This window comes from Stegostoma tigrinum, chromosome 14 (assembly GCF_030684315.1).
Source record: "Stegostoma tigrinum isolate sSteTig4 chromosome 14, sSteTig4.hap1, whole genome shotgun sequence".
Taxonomy (NCBI): domain Eukaryota; kingdom Metazoa; phylum Chordata; class Chondrichthyes; order Orectolobiformes; family Stegostomatidae; genus Stegostoma; species Stegostoma tigrinum.
The window spans coordinates 52,201,971-52,215,236 of NC_081367.1; the positions used below are offsets into that span (position 1 = coordinate 52,201,971).

Sequence of the window (13,266 nt, forward strand, 5' to 3'; positions counted from 1 at the left end):
CCATTTTGATGAATTATGAACAAAAATGTAGCTCATTGGCAATAATACTGTTCTGACGCAAGAATAAATAAGATGATGGAACGTAGTTGACAGAATAGGAAAGTTCTTGAATGGTAAGTAAAGTATGCAGCACAGCAGCGGTCTGGAAGATTGTGTTCTATGACTGATTATATCTACACTTCACTGTGACTGATTTGCTGCTACAGTCCTCTTTAAGCGTAACAAGATCTGCTTGGTCTAGTATGCTTTCCTTTGTTGGTCAGTGCATTGAGTAATAGGAGTTGCAAGGTCATGTTGTGGCTGTACAGGACATTGGTTAGGCCACTTTTGGAATACTGTGTACAGTTCTGGTCTCCCAGCTTTAGGAAAGATGTTGCGAAACTTGAAAGGGTTGAGAAAAGATTTAAAAGGATATAGCCAGGGTTGGAGGGTTTGAATCATAGGGAGAGGCTGAATATGCTGGGGCTGTTTTCCCTGGAGCATCAGAGGTAGAGGGGTGACCTTATGGAAGTATATAAAATCGTGAGGGGCATGGATAGGGTAAATAGTCAAGGTCCTTTCCCCAGGGTAGGGGAGCCCAAAACTAGAGGACAAAGATTTAAAGTGAGAGAGGAAAGACTTAAAAGGCAACTTTTTCCACTTAGAAGGTGCTGTGTGTGCGGAATGAGCTACCAGAGGAATTGGGGAGGCTGGTTCAATTACAGCATTTAAAAGGCATCTGTATGGGTATGTGAATGGGATTGGTTTAGAGGGATAGGGTCAAGTGCTGGCAAATGGGACTGGATTAATTTAGGATATCTGGTCGGCATGGATGTGTTGAATCGATGGATCTATTTCCATGCTGTACACCTCTATGACTCTACTGTGGTAGAGAAAAACCACAGCCTCATCTAACTAGGAATCTCTTGTAGTTCACAAGATATATTTTGATGCATGTTAGCAACTTGTTATAGGTTACGTTGATCTGATAGATAGGGTAGCAGAGACTATGAGGGTACCTGGATATTAGGTCTTACTTCTCAGAGATCCTAAGATATTCACTCCACAAGTCATCATATTAGCTGGTACTAATGGCATTTCTCACGCAAATACAGTGGGGTAGGGAAAAATCAAGCAGAAAGAGACAAGATGATTCTGTCTATTTTCTGTGTTTGATTGGTGCTTATAAGGTAGGAACAGTGTGAGAAACTACTGAGTTTTAGAACATAGAACAGTACAGCACAGAACAGGCTCTTCAGCCCACGATGTTGTGCCGACCATTGATCCTCATGTATGCACCCTCAAATTTCTGTGACCATATGCATGTCCAGCAGTCTCTTAAATGACCCCAATGACCTTGCTTCCACAACTGCTGCTGGCAACGCATTCCATGCTCTCACAACTCTCTGTGTAAAGAACCCGCCTAAACACATCCCCTCTATACTTTCCTCCAACCAGCTTAAAACTATGACCCCTCGTGTTAGCCATTTCTGCCCTGGGAAATAATCTCTGGCTATCAACTCTATCTATGCCTCTCATTATCTTGTATACCTCAATTAGGTCCCCTCTCCTTCTCCTTTTCTCCAATGAAAAGAGACCGAGCTCAGTCAACCTCTCTTCATAAGATAAGCCCTCCAGTCCAGGCAGCATCCTGGTAAACCTCCTCTGAACCCGGTCCAAAGCATCCACATCTTTCCTATAGACCGCTCCTTGGATAGAATTTTTCAGTTCTACTGGGGCAAGAATAGAGACAGGAGGATGATGAAACCAGCAGTTCAGGCTGTGCATGCTTTTCTGCTAGCGCTAGTGTGCTCCATCAGAGTGGGCAAGGCTAGGTCCAAGAACCTCCTCGATCCACTTTGAACTGGATTGAAATGTTCATTGAGACCTTGTTGTGGGACATAGTGAGATTTCAATTTAAGGCGAAGAGGCTTCATTGGTCAGTCAGGGGCATGACCAGGTGCATGAAGACGGACATAGAGTGATAAGTTGTGACCTGCAATGCTTTCCTGTAGGGTCTCACATCTTATGGTGGTCTGCTCCACACTCCATTACATGGTCCTCCAGAGAGACCATGAAAACAGTAATGAGCTAAATCAACACAACTCATCAGTGGAAGCAGAAGAGGAAACAGCAGGGCAGAATGATGAGATCCCCCTAGTTGCTTGGTGAGACAGCTGGACCAGGCTTAGCAGCCAAGGGCCTCTACTAAGATATCATCAAGTTTAGAGATCAACTGATTTAGGCTCATTTTAACTGAGCTGCTCTGACCAAGGAGGAACAACATGGTTTGAAGTTCACTTTGAGTTGCCTGTGACAGCAATCCCACTGAAAGTACAATCAGGAACAGATTAGCCCATGTTCCAATGAAGGATGTTCATCAGCTCAGAGCTTTCACAGTCACTGTTCAAGGACCCTTGCTCCCCTTCATCACATCATTCTTCTTTCCCTGTACAACCATTAATGAAGAGAAATTCACATGTTTAACCTGATGTTCAACTTTATGTATTAATATTAACATGGTGTTTGGAGAGTGGAAGAGTGCAGTTAGAGTTGAAACAATTCCCAGCAACCCACTGCTGTGCCCAACTGGGTGGCTCCACTCTAGATTTCATGCTTCTCTTGTGGCCTTGAATGAGGTGGAGGTAATCTGTTCATTTCCCTCTGCCTGTGGCTGACGAGCACGTGGTCGTAATTCTCATCATACTCATCTTCCTTGGTCACTGTGTCAGCCCTTGGCAGATGTTCTAGATGGCTGGAGGGGGCATTAGCTTGGGTGCAGCAACCAGCCTCTCAGATTAACCCCGCACCATCAGTGCCAATGTTCCTACATGCACGTACTCACCTGTTGCCAAATATGTCTGTATGTGGGGTTAGCCACTTTCTCAATGGATGATCTTATGACCTCAAAGCCCTAAGCCAGAGAGTTGTACAGAACAGAAACAGACCTTCTGGTCCAATTTGTCCATGCTGACCGGATATCTTAAATTAATCTAGTCCTATTTGCCAGCATTTATAGAACATAAAACATAGAACATTACAGCACAGTACAGGCCCTTCGGCCCTTGATGTTGTGCCGACCTGTCATACCGATCTCAAGCCCATCTAACCTACACTATTCCATGTACATCCATATGCTTGTCCAATGATGCCTTAAATGTACCTAAAGTTGGCCCATATCTCTCTAGACCCTTCCTATTTATGTACCCATGTGAATAACTTTTAAATGTTGTAATTGTACCAGCCTCCACCACTTTCTCTGGCAGCTCATTCCATACACACACCACCCTCGACATGAAAAAGTTCCCCCTTAGGTCCCTTTTAAGTCTTTCCCCTTATAAACCTCCATAAGGTCGCCCCTCAATCTCTGAAGCTCCAGGGGAAATAACCCCAGCCTAAATCAGCCTCTCCTGTAGCTAAAACCCTCCAAGCCTGGCAACATCCTTTTCTGTACCCTTTCAGGTTTAACACATTTCCTATAGCAGGGAGAACAGAATTGAACACAATATTTCCAAAGGTGGGCTAATCAGATGAGCTGGATGGATTCCTCCACTCTCAGCTCATAGCCTCACCCTGCGTTGAGGAGTTTGGACATTCGGGAGCACATCTGTTACTGCTGAACAATGAGAAAAAAAGATACATTTATTTTTATGAAAAGGCAGAGTTGACTTCATGCAATGAAGCCAAATGCAATGGAGAAAGTTAGTCTTGAAAGGGTCCAATCATAGTCCATTGATGAGAATTATTACCAATTGTCACGCAATTAACCCTAGCATACAAATAGTTAAAGAGGATTTTGTGGTGCACTGGCAGTAACCCTACCTCTGAGCGAGGTGGCTCAGGTTCACGTCCCATCTGCATCAGAGATGTGTAACAGCATTTATGAACAGATTGACAAGAAAACATTAAGAGCTGAGACCTTGTGCTCTTATGGCACAGTGGTAGTGTTCTGCTTCTGGTCCACAACACCTGAGTTCAAGTCCCACTTGCTCCAGAGCTGTAATAGGTTTAATCAGAGGCAAAAAACTGCAGATGCTGGAATTCAAAATAGACAAACAGGAGGCTGGAAAAACACAGCAGGTCAAGCAGCATGTTCGTCTACCGTAAAGTTTGAGCAGGCTGATTACAAAAGACCTACAGGCATTGAGAGCTGTAGGGCTCTTGTGCAGTGGTAGTATCTGGTTCTCTGGGCGAGAAGGTCTAGGTGCAAATCTCACCGACCCCAGAGATGTGTATAACATATCTGAATGGCTTGATTAAAAACATTTACAAATAATCTAGAAGGATCTTGATACTGCCCCTATGTCTGAGCCAGAAGGCCTGGGTTTATGTCATACCAGCCCTGTTATAATGTTATGACACATCTCTATAGAACACAGAACATAGTACATTACAGTGCAGTACAGGCCCTTCGGCCCTTGATGTGCACCGACCTGTGAAACCAATCTGAAGCCCATCGAACCGACATTATTCCATTATCACCCATATGTTTATCCAATGACCATTTAAATGCCCTTCAAGTTGGCTACTGTGGCAGGCAGGGCATTTCACATCCTTACTAACTCTGAGTAAAGAACCTACATCTAACATCTGTCCTATATCTATCACCCCTCAATTTAAAGTTATGTCCCCTCGTGCTAGCCATCACCACCCAAGGAAAAAAGCTCTCACTGTCCACCCTATCTAATTCTCTGATCATCTTGCATGTTTCTATTAAGTCACCTCTTTACTTTCTTCTCTAACAAAAACAGTCTCAAGTCCCTCAGCCTTTCCTCACAAGATCTTCATTCCATAGCAGGCAACATCCTGGTAAATCTCCTCTGCACCCTTTCCAATGCTTCCACATCCTTCCTCTAATGCGGCGACCAGAACTGTGCACAATGCTCCAAGTGCGGCCGCACCAGAGTTTTGTACAGCTGCAACATGTCCTCATGGCTCCAAAACTCAATCTCTCTACCAATAAAACCTAACACACCATACGCCTTCTTAACAACCCTATCAACATGGGTGGCAACTTTCAGGGATGTATGCACATGGACACCAAGATCTCTCTGCCCATCCACACTACCAAGAATCTTACCATGAGCCCAATACTCTGTATTCCTGTTACTCCTTCCAAAGTGAATCACTTCACATTTTTCCACATTAAACTCCATTTGCCACCTCTCAGCCGAACTCTGCAGCTTATCTACGTCCCTCTGTAACCTACAACATTCTTCCGCACTACGCACAACTCCACCGATTTCAGTATCATCCTCAAATTTACTAACCCGTCCTTCTACACCCTCTTCCAGGTCATTTATAAAAATGACCAACAGCAGTGGCCCCAAAACAGATCCTTGCAGGACACCACTAGTAACTGAACTCCAGGATGAACATTTCCCATCAACCATCACCCTCTGTCTTCTTACAGCCAGCCAATTTCTGATCCAAACCGCTAAATCACCATCAATCCCATGCCTCTGTATTTTCTGCAATAGCCTACCGTGGGGAACCTTATCAAACACTTGAAAAACTGAAATCCATATACACCACGTCAACCGCTTTACCCTCATCCACCTGTTTGGTCACCTTCTCAAAGAACTCAATAAGGTTTGTGAGGCACGACCTATGGCAGGTATCATTAACAGTGCAGGCAGTAACTGAACAGGTTGATTAATCCAGTACAAGAATTGGCCGTTTAGCCCATCAAATTTCTTCTCCTCTTCAATTAGCTCATGGTTCACCGGTAACATTAATTCTATTTAATCATCTTGGCTGCACATCCCCAAATATCTTTTCTAACTAGAAATTTATCAGTCTGAGTTTTTAAATTCTCAATTCAATTTCATTCTTCAGTTTTTTGAAGAGCAGAAAGTTCCAGATTATTATCACCCATTCTGGAATTCAGCACACTGTTAAGTAGTACTGTTGTTAGAATGTTTCTGTGCTTTAGATACAAATCTAGTTCATTCAAGATGGATCTGGTACATTTGATTTGATCCTGCCGTAAACAACAAAATTATGGGGAAATCTAGGAAATCAAAACACAGAAAGAAGCAATTCAGACATGACCACACAAGTCACATTGGATAGTAAACAGTATTGGAAGACAGAACATAAAGCAGCACAGAACAGGAGCAGGCCCTTCGGCCCATCCTGTCTTTGCTGACTGTAATGCCATTCTAAACTAATCCAATCTGCCTGCATATGGTCCATATTCCCCTATTCCCTATGTGTCAGTCTAAATGCCTCTTAAACACTGCTATAGTATCTGCTTCTCCCATCTCCCCTGGCAGCATGTTCCAGGTACCTACCACCTTCAGTGTAAAAAATTTGCCTCTCACATCACTTTAAAATTTCTGTGAAGGGTCACTTCACACAAAATGTTAACTCTGATTTCTCTCCAAAGATGCTGCAAGACATGCTCAGCTTTTCCATCAATTTCTATTTTTAACTTTAAACTTAACCCTCTCACTTTAAACCTATGCCCTCTAGATTTTGACATTTCCAGCCTGGGAGAAACATTAGAACATAAGAATCAGAAGCAGGAGTAGGCCATCTGGCCCCTCGAGCCTGCCCTGCCATTTAATAAGGTCACGGCTGATCTTTTTGAGACTCAGCTCCACTTACCCGCCCATTCACCATAACCCTTAATTCTTTTACTATTCAAAAATTTATCTAGACTTGCCTTAAAAACATTCAGTGACGTAGCTTCAACTGCTTCACTGGGCAGGGAATTCCACAGATTCACAACCCTTTGAGTGAAGAAGTTCGTCTTGACCTCAGTCCTACATCTGCTTCCCTTTATTTTGAGGCGATGCCCTCTAGCCCTAGTTTCACCTGCTGGCGGAAACAACCTCCCTGCTCCACTTTATCTATTCCCTTCATAATCTTATATGTTTCTACAAGATCTCCCCTCATTCTTCTGAATTCCAATGAGTATAAGCCCTGTCTACTCGGTCTCTCCTCATAATCCAACCCTCTCAACTCTGAATCAACCGAGTGAATCTCCTCTGCACTCCCTTCAGTGCTAGTATATCTCTTCTCAAGTAAGGAGACCAAATCTGCACACAGTACTCAAGGTGTGGCCTCACCAGGACCCTATACAGCTGCAGCATAACCTCCCTGTTTTTAAACTCCATCCCTCTAGCAATGGCAGACAAAATTCCATTTGCCTTTTTTATTACCTGTTTGATGCCAATTATCTACAGAAAAAAAAACAAGGAAACAAAAAAGAACAGCTTCTGAGGGGACACAGGCGGCATGACTGGAAAATTATTGGAAATCAAAACTCACATTCAGATTGCTGCTTTACGTTATCATCTGTTTGATTGACTGTCATTGTAACTACAGCTACAAGTTCAAATAAAAATATGAAACAGGAGTACAACCTGTATCATGACAAAGGGACAGCTAGGATTGATGATAGCAATTATTTTTCGCTCATGCTCAAGACACAAGCATGACTAGCTAGGCCTGCATTTATTGCTTATCCTTGATAGCCCTGGAGATGGATGAAGTGAGCTGCCTTCTTGAACCATGACAATCTTTGGGTTGTAGAGATACCCACAGCGTTGTTAGGAAGGGAGTTGCAGGATTTTGACCCAGTGACAGTGAAGGAACAGTGATATAGTTCCAAGTCAAGATGAAGTATGGATTGCTGAGGAACTCGCAGGTGGTGCCTTTGTTCCTTCTTGATGGTAGAGGTCACAGGTGTGGATACAGGTAGTTCTCCTACAACGTGATAGTTTCATTCTTGTGCGACCTCGTGCTATAGAAAATCGCACTCTCAAAAATCATCATAGAAAATCGAGTATAGGGAAATCGCTATACTGTACAGCAGAAAGTTTTGCATTAGTCAATCAGCATCCACCATTCATCAGTCGCATTACAGCCAATTTGTGCTAGCGAAGCATGCATTATTAGCAGAACTATCTGCATACTGATGAAGGAGTTTTATTGAGTTACCACAATGCACCTTATGGAATGTATTATGGTACCACTCGAATGTTGATGATTATGGGTGGGTGGCAATCATCCGTGTAGACAGTGGACAGGTACTGGGAGAGAGGAAGTTATATTTACAGCAGGTTACAGGCAAGGAATCCTCTAACAAGTAACTCATCTCCCACCTCCCCAAAGCCATCCATCATCTATTAAGACCATGTCAGGAAGATACCCAACATGACTGGGAGAGTGCAGATCCACAACACTCAAGAAATTTGACGTCATCCAGGACAAAACAGCCCACTTGATTAATACCACCAACATTCACTCCCTCCACCATCAATGTATAGTAACAGTACTGAGTACTGACTACCGGACACACTGCAGAAATTCACCAAAGTTCAGTCAGGGCCTTCCAAACTCACAACACCAGTGTCTACATGGACAAGGGCAGCAGATAAATGGAACTCCTCCACCCTAAAGTTCCCCTCTGAGCCACTCACCATGCTGATTTGGAACTTTATTTACATTTCTTCATAATCAGTGGATCAAAAGCATTGAGCTCATTCCCTAACTGCATTTTGGGTGTACCGGCATCAAATGGACTGCAAATGTTCGAGAAGGCAGCTCATCATCATCTTCTCAAGGGTAATTATGGATAGGCAATTAATGCAGGCCCAACAAGAGAAACCCAAATCCCCTGAATTACTGCAAAAATAGCATGTTTAGCATTTGACGTGTTCATGTAGCCACAGTTCTGGTCAATGGTAACACCCAGGGTGTTGATAATGGGGAATTCAATAATCAAAATGCCACTGCAAGTCAAGGGAAGATGATTTGATTCTCTTATTGGAGGTGGTAATTGCTTGACGCTGGTGCAGAATGAATGTTTTGAGGGGTTAATGAGCAATTTAGACAAAGGAGAGCCAGTGGATGTGACCTATTTGGACTTACAGGAGACATTTGACAAGGTGCTGCACTGGATGCTGCTAATTAAGATAAGTGCCCATGGTGTTAGGGACAAGGTACTGGCATGGATAGGCTGGCAGAAGGCAAACAGGAGGGATAAGGGGGTCTTTTTCAGGATGGCAGCTGGTGACTAGCCGAGTTCCACAGTGGTTTGTATTGCGACCAGAACCATTCACACTAAGGATCTGGAAGAATGAATTGAGGCCATTGTTGCTACATTTGCAGGTGACACAAAGATAGGTGGAGGTTAAAGTAGTGTTGAGGAATTGGGGAGGCTGCAGGTGTTGGACAGGCTCAGAGAGTGGGATAAGAAGTGTCAGATGGAATTGAATGAGGGAAAGTGTGAGGTTATACACTTTGATTGGAATAGATGTGTAGGCTATTTTCTAAATGGGAAAAGGCTATGGAAATCTGAAGCACAAAGGGTCATGGGTGTCTTAGTTCAGGATTCTGTTAAGGTTAAGATGCAGATTGAGTTGTCAGTTAAGAAGCCAAATGCAAGGTTGGCATTCATTTTAAGAGGGCTAGAATATAAGACCAGAAATGTACTGCTGAGGCTGTATAAAGGTTTGATCAGACCGTATTTGGAATATTGCGAGCAGTTTTGGGCCCTGTATGTAAGGAAGTATGTAAGGAGGAGGTCCAGGGGAGGTTTACAAGAATGATTCCCAAGGCTGAAGGGCTTGTCATATGATGAGCAGTTGAGAACTCTGGCTAAGTATTCGATGGGCTTTAGAAGGATGAGGAGATACCTTGAGTGGCACTTACAGAATGCAGAGAGGCCTGGTCCAGTGAATGTAGAGATGTTTCCACAAGTAGGAGAGACTAGGACCAATGAGCACAGCCTCAGAATGAAGGGGCATCCACTTAGAACTGAGATGAGGAAGAATTTCTTCAGCCAGATGGTGGTTAATCTGTGATACATATTGCCACAGAGGACAGTGGAGGCCAAGTTATTGAGTGTATTTAAGACAGACACCCAAATAGGTTCTTGATTGGTAAGGGGATCAAGGGTCACGGCGAGAAGACAAGAGAGAGGATTGAGAAATATATCAGCCAAGATCAAATAGTAGACCAGACTCAATGGGCCAAATAACTGAATTCTGCTCCTGTATCTTACGGACTAATGTTGCCTGCCATTTATCAACCCAAGACTAGATATTGTCTGATTCTATTTTCATTTTGACATGCATTGCTTCACTTTCTGATGATTTGCCAATGGTGCTGGAAACAGTATAAACATCAGCAAACTTCCCTCTCCACATCTGATCCTGTAATTGAGGGAAGGTCAGTGATGAACCTGAAGATGATTTGGGCCTCGAACACTACCCTGAGGAATTCCTGCAATTATTAATGTTGGGAAATGTTCACATGCATGCATTCAGGCCATTTAATGAGCTTGATCTTGAAAGCTATGCACACATTTTAACAGGTGAATCATAGCTGCAGTGTAATAAGCTTTCTTTTTTGTAATATAAATGTTTAATACGGGTTGCGTGTTTCTGAGCACCACAATAAGGGATCACACTGGGACAGAATTTTAGATATTACAGCCCGGTTTACAGGTATGTGTAAGATCTGTAGAGTAATGCGAAGTTCTACATTTTGAAGAATGCACCTCAGGCCATTGCTTGAATTGGCAACCTCTGATTGCAAGTTGCAAATTTTCATAGAAATAATTTCCAAATGCAAGGTAGTACATGAAGGGCAAGATGGGAAGAAGCCAGTATGGGGCACAGGCACAGATATAAACAGATATAATCCCAGATGTCCAAGTTCTTCAAGGACCGCAACTTTCCCCCCACAGTGGTCCAGAACGCCCTTGACCGCGTCTCCCGTATTTCACACAACTCATCCCTCACACCCCGCCCCCGCCACAACCGCCCAAAGAGGATCCCCTCGTTCTCAAACACCACCCCACCAACCTCCGGATACAACGCATCATCCTCCGACACTTTCGCCATTTACAATCCGACCCCACCACCCAAGACATTTTTCCATCCCCACCCTTGTCTGCTTTCCGGAGAGACCACTCTCTCCGTGACTCCCTTGTTCGCTCCACGCTGCCCTCCAACCCCACCACACCCGGCACCTTCCCCTGCAACCGCAGGATATGCTACACTTGCCCCCACACCTCCTCCCTCCCCTATCCCAGGCCTCAAGATAACTTTCCATATTAAGCAGAGGTTCACCTGCACATCTGCCAATGTGGTATACTGTATCCAGTGTACCTGGTGTGGTTTCCTCTACATTGGGGAAACCAAGCGGAGGCCTGGGGACCGCTTTGCAGAACACCTCCACTCGGTTCGCAATAAACAACTGCACCTCCCAGTCGCAAACCATTTCCACTCCCCCTCCCATTCTTTAGACAACATGTCCATCATGAGCCTCCTGCAGTGCCACAATGATGCCACCTGAAGGTTGCAGGAACAGCAACTCATATTCCGCTTGGGAACGCTGCAGCCCAATGGTATCAATGTGGACTTCACAAGCTTCAAAATCTCCCCTTCCCCCAACGCATCCCAAAACCAGCCCAGTTCTTCCCCTCCCCCGACAGCACCACACAACCAGCCCAGCTCGTCCCCTCCACCCACTGCATCCCAAAACCAGTCCAACCTGTGTCTGCCTCCCTAACCTGTTCTTCCTCTCACCCATCCCTTCCTCCCACCTCAAGCCGCACCTCCATTTCCTACCTACTAACCTCATCCCACCTCCTTGACCTGTCCGTCTTCCCTGGACTGACCTATCCCCTCCCTACCTCCCCACCTATACTCTCCTCTCCACCTATCTTCTTTTCTCTCCATCTTCGGTCCGCCTCCCGCTCTCTCCCTATTTATTCCATTTCCCTCCCCCCATCCCCCTCTCTGATGAAGGGTCTAGGCCCGAAACGTCAGCTTTTGTGCTCCTGAGATGCTGCTTGGCCTGCTGTGTTCACACAGCTTCACACTTTGTTGTGTTGGATTCTCCAGCGTCTGCAGTTCCCATTATCACTGATATAAACTAGCCTATGTCTAGGCTTTTAAATGATATGCCATTGACACCTTCAGTTCTGCATGAAGATGGCATCAGTAAGGTGTGGCGAAAGTGGTGGGGGAGCATCCTTGCCCCATTGACCTGCGCAGCCTCTTCTGATTATTTCCAGCCGGAGCGGTAGGGGGCGGGCTTCCCCGGCGGCGCAGGCTGGACCATCTTGGTCCCAGCCGGTGGGTAAATGTTCTTGAGGATGACGTCTGAATGGCGCGCCGGGAAGGGGCGTGGACACGTGCGCGCGCCGGGAGCCGAGGGGCTACAGGGCGGAGGGACACATGGCGGCGTTGGCGGTAGCGGCCTGGGGGCAGGGTCGGCGGAGGAGGCAGCGGCGCTAGCAGCCGTACTCAGGTAACGGACACAGCCCGGGGAGAAGGGGGCCTTGTGTGGTGAAGCCGGCTAGCAGCCTTCACTGCTGCACGGCGACCAGCGGAACCCGGCCTGCGGCGACAGGATCTACAAATCCCCTAGAGGATCGGGTGGGAGGGAGAGAGAGAACTGGAAACTGTGCCGATCCGGAGAGAGAGAGAGGAGGATGTGCAGCGTGTATACACTGAGACCCGGAGAGAGAAAGGAGGATGTGCAGCGTGTATACACTGAGACCCGGAGAGAGAAAGGAGGATGTGCAGCGTGTATACACTGAGACCCAGAGAGAGAGAGAGAGAGGAGGATGTGCAGCGTGTATACACCGAGACCCAGAGAGAGAAAGGAGGATGTGCAGCGTGTATACACTGAGACCCAGAGAGAGAGAGAGGAGGATGTGCAGCGTGTATACACTGAGACCCAGAGAGAGAGAAAGGAGGATGTGCAGCGTGTATACACTGAGACCCAGAGAGAGAGAGGAGGATGTGCAGCGTGTATACACTGAGACCCAGAGAGAGAGGAGGATGTGCAGCGTGTATACACTGAGACCCAGAGAGAGAGAAAGGAGGATGTGCAGCGTGTATACACTGAGACCCAGAGAGAGAGAAAGGAGGATGTGCAGCGTGTATACACTGAGACCCAGAGAGAGAGAAAGGAGGATGTGCAGCGTGTATACACTGAGACCCAGAGAGAGAAAGGAGGATGTGCAGCGTGTATACACTGAGACCCGGAGAGAGAGGAGGATGTGCAGCGTGTATACACTGAGACCCAGAGAGAGAGAAAGGAGGATGTGCAGCGTGTATACACTGAGACCCGGAGAGAGAGGAGGATGTGCAGCGTGTATACACTAAGACCCAGAGAGAGAGAAAGGAGGATGTGCAGCGTGTATACACTGAGACCAAGAGAGAGAGAAAGGAGGATGTGCAGCGTGTATACACTGAGACCCAGAGAGAGAGAAAGGAGGATGTGCAGCGTGTATACACCGAGACCCAGAGAGAG

The 13,266-nt window shown here is 45.7% G+C and overlaps 1 protein-coding gene across 1 annotated transcript in view; it reads left to right on the forward strand.

Moving 5' to 3' along the window:
* The first annotated feature begins 12,127 nt into the window (after positions 1-12,127).
* The window catches only part of LOC125457524 (sentrin-specific protease 5-like), a 35,564-nt gene continuing 34,425 nt past the window's right edge, over positions 12,128-13,266 (forward strand). The window contains exon 1 of the mRNA XM_059651151.1: positions 12,128-12,255. The gene's annotated coding sequence lies outside the window, so the exon portion shown is untranslated. The remainder of the gene's footprint in view (positions 12,256-13,266) is intronic.